The sequence below is a fragment of the Argiope bruennichi genome, chromosome X1 (assembly GCF_947563725.1).
Source record: "Argiope bruennichi chromosome X1, qqArgBrue1.1, whole genome shotgun sequence".
NCBI lineage: Eukaryota > Metazoa > Arthropoda > Arachnida > Araneae > Araneidae > Argiope > Argiope bruennichi.
This window is the reverse complement of record NC_079162.1, coordinates 107,475,123-107,483,127: the sequence shown is the minus strand read 5'-3', so window position 1 is coordinate 107,483,127 and position 8,005 is coordinate 107,475,123.

The following is an 8,005-nucleotide window of genomic DNA, read 5'->3' as shown; positions in this document are numbered from 1 at the left end:
AGTGCAAGTATCAAGCTTTTCCCACGCATTATCTTTGCTTTGCATAGCCTTTAGTGTTCCTGGTATGTCACTGATGATACTAAAGATGTTGTTTACTTCAGCGGCGAGCGCCAGAACGTCTTTCAGTCCCCCACGTGCTGGGCACGTGGCTCCTGTTATCAGTGCCGTGCTATCTTCCCTTTCTACTCCCGCGGTCGGGGGGGAGGGGAGTGTATTTACTCTTCTCTCTATTATGTCGGTCGCTTCCTCTCTGGTGGGGTTGCTCTTGCTTGACTCTGGGTTCGCTTGTCTCCTAACTGCCTCGGCGAAGCTTTTCCCAGGTTGAATGGCTCTATTGTTCGCTGCCTTAGGGTATCGCGGGCATCCTCTGTAGTTAGCTGTGTGGGGTCCTCTGCAATTTGCACATTTTACCTCTGTTTCTTTTTCCCCCTTCTTTGGGCATTCTTTAAGCAGCGGTCCAACGGCCGGATGGTCTTCACAGATGTGGTCATAAAACTGTCACCCTTCCTTTGTGGTGCCACCCCCGCCTGTGGCAGCGGACCCACGACCAGAGAAATCTTCAGACGGCACGCGTTCCCCTTTCGACCGCTCAAAACCCTCAGTTTCTTTGACTCCCTTCCCCCCCATAGCCCAAACATATTTTCCGGCTCTTTGATGTTTATCCATCTACCGACATTTTGCGGGAAACTACAGGCGTACCGCGGGCGACGGGGGAGTGTGGTCCCCTAGTGGGTTGGATGTCAGATTTATGACCAAATCCGTGAGGTCGCAGGTTGTTGGACCGCCGCTTTAGATGGATGGGCTTCAGCGCAGATGACGCACTTAGGTAGCAGTTTACACCCGTTTGATCCATGATTCCAAAGCTGGCAATTATAACACTGGTGGTTCTGCTTGGTGACATATTTCTCCACCCTTATCATAAAATACATTATCGTGTCTAATTTATAAATTTCTTGTATATTATCGGTTTTGAATAGATGTATTTGATAGATCGGCAGGGGCTCTTTGGTTTTAAATCTTCTAAGCTGGTTTATTTTGTCTACTCGGAACCCTCTCTCCGTGAGTTCGGTTTTTAATTCTTCGGTATCTAAATTTAATGGCAGCCCGTTTATTACAACCTTGGCTGGTTTTTCTGCCCTGTCAGCAATAACAAAGTACTCCTTGCTTTGTTCGTCGAGATATTTGGTCAGTTTTCGGACGTCGTCCGGTGTCTCTGCAAATAGCTTGATAAATTCGCCCGCTTCTTTTGCCTTGCATTTTATGTTGTAGGTAGTGTTAAGTCTTTTTATGATTTCCCTATATTCCGCCGTTCTTCTTAACATGATGGGTGGGATTTTTGGCGATATTTGTGTTTCTTGGGAGGGGTTGTCTACTTTATCCGCTTCCAGTGGACTGTATCTATTTTCTGTTGCTATGGGGTCACTGGCTATCATTTTTTTATTAGGGATGAATTCTTTGCTATTTTTAAAACTGCGTTTACGCTTGGGCAGTTGGAATCCGTCACTATCTATGTTTACGCTTTTTTGGCCTGATATTTCCCTCACTATTTTAATCTCCTCGTTATTTTTATGTTTTGTTCCTTCCTCCCCCGTGGGGGTAGCATTTAATTCTATTTCCTAAGTTTTACTTAATTTGTTTTTATTATTTTCCTTTTCCTCTCTATCGGACTCTTTGCCTGGTTTTTTATTCTGGCGGTTGATTTTGGTTTTGCCCTTATTGCTATCACTGGCCGGTTCATTTTTATTTTTATCCTTGGGGACATTTTTTGGGGTTGCATCATTTCCATCAATTTGCATTTGGTCGGAATTTTTATTTATTGACCTACATACATCCTGCATCATTTCTAATACTAAATTTTTATCATTTGGGCTAATTGACTCATCCTCATCGCTGGACTCACTCATTGGTTCCGTATCGGAACGAAAGCCGCATTCGAATAATCTATCTTGGAACTCTATACAAGTACTCTTAAAGTTTTCATTATCGTACAGGTTTGGGGGAATGCTCAACATAAGAGTCTGCCACTTACCCATTTGTTGGTGGAACAGTCTGTAGAGTCTCTTCATCAGTCGGGTGGGGTCCATTACGTAGTCCATACTCTTGACGACCTCCATGTCATGTAGGATCTTCCTCATGCTTGCTTGTTGCTCGTGGTCTCGATTAAGAAGCTCCACGAAATCCGGGGAGGCCTCCGTCATGATTTCTTGTTCTGCGTCGTCCATCATCTCAGGAACGTTTGGCCCTTCCGACACTAATCCTGAAAAGGATGGGTCGGGCCTATTAATCGTCGGCGGGTCTGGCGCCAGCAGGTTGGCAAGGATCAGAGCGGCTGAAAAAGACGTCCGTTCAGTTCAATCCCAGGCACTCGAATGCCAATGACTCGAATGACTGAATGAATGGCCAATGATGTTGGGGTTCTTTGGAAGCGCCTAGACCCGGCGGCCTTTCACCTTCCGCTCAGCTGAAATGGTTATTAGTGACAGACAACTTATGTTGAGCATGAACTAGGGTAGAATTAAATAACAATTTACAGATATAATAGCTATTATTATTGGGTGCGTTTAAGGACATGGACGACACAAGACACACAACAACAACGACAAACAAACAAAACAAAAGAAGCTATTTACTATGAGGGGTTTTTTAGTTGTCCTAATGAGTTCCATTGGCTAATTGGCGTGGGTGTAATCTAGTTGAGGCGTAGGGGGGCTAGGTGTTTAAATGAGCAGGGTTCTCGGTCTTCTCCTGTTTCTATTGCTCCTTGGATCGTAGGTGGGGATCTCTTGCAACTCTAAATTAGTATTTGTGTCAAGTTTCTGGTAGTATTTGTATGAAATGTCTTTATGATATTTTTCTATTGTGGGAAGTCGTAGGTCCTTGAGTATATTTTTATAACGAATATACCAGGGCATGTTAGCTATTTGCCTTGCTGCTCCGTTTTGGAGGGCTTCAAGTTTTCTTACGTGGGTTTTTGCTGCTGCCCCCCACACCGGGGAGGCGTAGCTTATGAGTGGTCTTAGTAGGGTCTTGTACAAGAGGAGTTTATTTTTTAGTGATAATTTGGAGTTCCGGCCCAGAAGTGGGTATAATGCGCCTTTTGCTTTTTTAAATTTATCTCCGATTTTCTTAATGTGGGGTCCGAAGGCAAGTGTTTTGTCTAGGATGACTCCAAGATATTTGGTGCTATTTTCCCATTTAATGGGGCGTCTGAAAAACTGTGGAGTGGGAGGGGGGTTCTTTTTCCTTGAGAAAAATACGGCTTGACATTTCTCGATATTTATTTTAATTTTCCATTTGATCAGCCATTTACCTAGGTCCAATAGGTGTTCATTCAGTGCTTCCATTAGTTTATCTCTATTTTTGTTTGAACTTAGGATCGCTGTATCGTCTGCGAAAAGACAGAGGCGGGTTGCTGTGTTTTGGCTGATGTCGTTAATGAAGATATTGAAACAGAGGGGTCCTAATTTTGAGCCCTGTACTACCCCGGCTTCAGTTATTCTGTGCGATGATAGTTCTTTACCGACTCTCACTTGGAACTTTCGGCCTTTCAAGTAGGATTGCAGGAGCTTTATCAGCGTGTCCGGGATGTTTAGTGTGAGTAGTTTATAGATTAGGTTTAATTATGCTTAAATTCACCCCAGACTACCATAGGGTCTTAGAAAAATTGCATTCCAGTTGAAAGATTAAAGACTCCAAATTAGGAAATGGTTTTATCAGGGATTTCCCTGAAGATAAAAATGAACACATAAAAATCCAGGAGTGCTGTAAGAAAAATAATTTTGAATATTACATAATACAGCCGAGAGCCGAAAGGCCGGTAAAAGTAGTAATAAAAGGATTACACATCGAGCAAATTGAAGAGGATCTTAAGGAACACCTGGTTGAAAAGGGATTCTCTGTTGATAAAGTCACCAGGCTAACCCAGGCAAAAACCCGCCGCCCTCTCCCCCTCTTCCTAGTTGAGCTGAGGAGAACTAAAAATGTGCAGGACATCTACAAAATAGAACATATCAGGTACCTCAGAGTCACTGTCGAGGAGTACAGGGGCAGGAACACCGTAGCTCAATGCTACAAGTGCAATTATTTTGGCCACAGAGCCTCCAACTGCCAAATGAACCCTAGATGCTTAAAATGCAATTTAAATCACAACACTAGGGAATGTCAGATTAAGGAAAAAGTGGACAACCCTGTCTGCATAAATTGCAAGAAACCAGGGCATATCGCATCCTTTAGGGGTTGCGAGGCCTTCCCAAAAATAGTAAACAAAAATAAAAACCCAGAAAATATCATAAGTCACCCTTTTAGGCAGAATCAGGCGTTAATACAGCCTAATAAAAGTTTCGCCCAACTCTTTAGCGGCAACAGAGCCCAACAGATGGCGCCACAGAAATTAACTGCAACCGCAGAAATAAATATAAACAAACCTGAAACCGTAAACAAAGACGAGATAACCAGCAGCTTCACTGCTATAATTGAAATATATAAGGAAATTAAGGAAATAATAAAGCATGTCCCGGAAATTTTAATTATGGCCAAGGAGCTCAAAAAAGCTGAGAAAATAGAGGACAAATTACAAATAATATTCAGGACTGTATTACAAGCCATAGAGAAGGGTAATGAATAACATTCACCCGTGACGCCCTAAAAACTGTGTACTGGAACGCAAACGGGATAAAAGGCAAAATTAACGAGCTGAAACTGTTCATTAATAAGCATAGCCCCGATCTCATTTTATTACAAGAATCCCACCTGAGACCCGGACAAAAAATCCACATTGCAAACTATTCAGGGTATTACCAATATAGGGAAATTCAGGACGACCACAGAGCGAGCGGAGGAACGGCAATTTTAGTCAAAAACATCATACCCCACTACCAAGTAAACCCTCTAACTCTGCATCATGTCGAAGCGACATTAGTTGCTATCACCCCCAGGTACAGTGATCCAATTACTTTAATTTCAATCTACGTCCCCACAAGTGCCGACCACAACTTATTCATTTTCGATATCGAAAACCTACTCCAAATCAGCCCAAACCCCATCATCTGCGGTGATTTTAATGCGCACCATAGCTCCTGGAATTGTATTCATAATAACCCCAAAGGAACTACCCTCAGGAATTTCATCGATAGTGCAGGGCTTGAAGTCCTGGCGCCTAGCGAACCAACCCGTTATGGACCAAATTCCGCATCAACAATAGACCTTACCATAATTAAAGACTTCCTCTTCCCATATTGCATCCAATCCCTTCCTGAAATGAGTTCCGATCATAATCCGATAGCCCTCACCTTCTATTTTAATTATTAAATACCCGAAACAAACGCAAAAACCAGAGTAAATTGGAAAAATTTTATAAAGGATCTCAGGAATTCACACTTTCAAGTCAACAACCTCAATCACCCAGAAGGAATAAACAAACTGGCCGAGGAAATCGAAAACGCAATAGTGACCAGCAAAAATATTAACTCCCTCCCCATTAAAAATAACCAACCTTACATAAACCCCCAATTAAAAAATTTAAATGCAGAAAGGAACAAAATAAGGAAATTGTACCAGCTAAATAGATCCCCCGCGACGAAAGCAGAGGTAAATAGATTAAACAAACTTATAAATAAATTAGATAATGATCTAAAAGCCAGAGAGCTATCCGAAAAGTTAGCCAGACTGAATAATGAGAACGGTGAGCTGTGGGCCTTTGTGAGACCCTTCAAGAAGAAAAAACACCACATTCCGACCCTTAATGGTCCGGCTAGTATTGCACAAACCGACCTCGAAAAAGCAAACTGCCTAGCGAACAGCTTGGAGACCCAATTTAATCTAAACAATTTAAGCCATGAGGAAACTGAAATCGAGGTCGAGGAAACTTTAAGTCACTACCGCGACAACCAGATGGCGCCACTGAAACAAACATGCCCCGTATCTGAACTCCCGTTACCATCTGAAATAATTGCAAACATCCAAAAACTTAATGTAAACAAAGCTCCCGGATTTGATAACATCTCCAATAAAATTATTAAGAAACTACCACTAAACATTATCCTGATTTTTACCCTGTTAATACAAAAGATTTTAGAAGTAGGCCACTTCCCAACAAGATGGAAGACAGCAACGGTGGTTCCTATTTTTAAGCCAGGAAAGGACCCCACAGACCCAACCAGCTATAGACCAATTTCACTACTTTCAAATTTAAGCAAAATTGCTGAAAGTATCATACTCAAGAAGCTGAACACAACCTAATAGAAAACAACACCCTGTTCCCAGAGCAATTTGGTTTTAGACCTAATCTCTCCACTACACACCAACTTGTCAGAGTAGTAGAGTACATAAGGATTTACTAATAAACAAAAGACAGGTGCTGTCTTCCTGGATATACAAAAAGCATTTGATCGAGTGTGGATAGATGGATTAATTTACAAGATGATTCAAAATCGGGTTCCAGGCTACCTGATTAACATCTTAGAGTCCTATCTCACTGACAGATCCTTTAAAGTCAGGGTACAACATGAATACTCAGACACCAAACTCATAAATGCAGGAGTACCACAGGGTTCCAAGTTAGGCCCAGTACTCTTCTGACTGTACATAAACGACATGCCTAAACAGTTTGACACTATGCTATGTTTATTCGCAGATGACACAGCGATACTAGCCAGAAATAAAAACGTAAACTATGTACACATTGCCCTTAATAGACATCTTAAAATTTTAGAAGACTGGTTCCAAAAATGGAAGATCGAAATAAATGCGAATAAAACGGAAGCAGTACTGTTTCACAAGGGCCAGCAGCAACCGAACTTTCCCAAAGTTAAAATTAAAAACAGCCTAGTGCCGTGGTCTCAGGAGGCTAAATATTTAGGACTAATACTTGACTGTAAACTAACTTGGAAAAAACACTTCTTATCTATTAAAGACAAGTTCCGAGCGTTATCCCGTAAATTCTACCCCCTACTAGCTCGAAACTCCAAATTGAATAGGGACATGAAATTGCTTATTTTTACAGCCTATTTGCGTCCAGTACTCATGTATGCATGCCCTGTCTGGGGATATGCCGCGAAAAGCAATATCAAAATAATACAACAACAGTACAATAGAATAATTAGGAGTATCTGTAAAGCTAAATGGTATATGAGAACGACAGATCTTAATAAAGCCCTGAACTATAAATCCTTCCACGAAGTAATGCAGAAATTGTCTGTTAACTTTTTCAATAAAATGTATACCAATGACAATGATGCAGTCAAAAGTATCACCAAATACTCTCCCGATATTAAAATTAAAAGACCCAGAAATAGCACCATCTCTCAGTAAATCAGAACACACCCCAACTATCTTATTCCCGTACAACCCACCCGAAATAGACCTGTACCCCATTGGCTATCAATGAACAATAGATTCCACACAGCATTAAACCTCTCAACCGCTAACTGCAGCACACTTCCCAGGTTTTGCACACGGCACTAGCTTACTCCCACCTCTTCCACACCTAGCTGAACGAGACGTCCCCATTGGACAAGAGCTCTCACCCCCTCCACCACCCATGCTACCACCAGGAGACCGGACGCTGAAGAAGATCACTCACCAGATTGCCGCAGTCCAAGGCACATCCGCTGCCAAGTCTACATGCTACTAGGAAGGAGATAGCCCGACTTCGCCGGGCGGGTGCTCCATAATCCCAAATCTTGTCCCAAATCTAGTATCATGGCAATATACTAAAAGCAAAGCTCTTATCAGCCACATCAATAAGGGGATAGTCCTACTCCAAGGACGTTTGCCCGATATACCCATCATCGAGATTGAGGTCCGTTCCTTCTTGGACAGGTTCCTTTTAAAATATATTCTTAAACATTTCGAAAGAAATGCATATTTTGAAAATTAGATTTTTCAACTTACACAATGTAACCTTACCACCTACAGCTCTGAAAACGGCGTCTTTTGATTGGGCGCTGCCTCGCCTACTTCGTCTTCTGTACATATTTCTACCATTTAATGTATTTCAAGAAGTGCT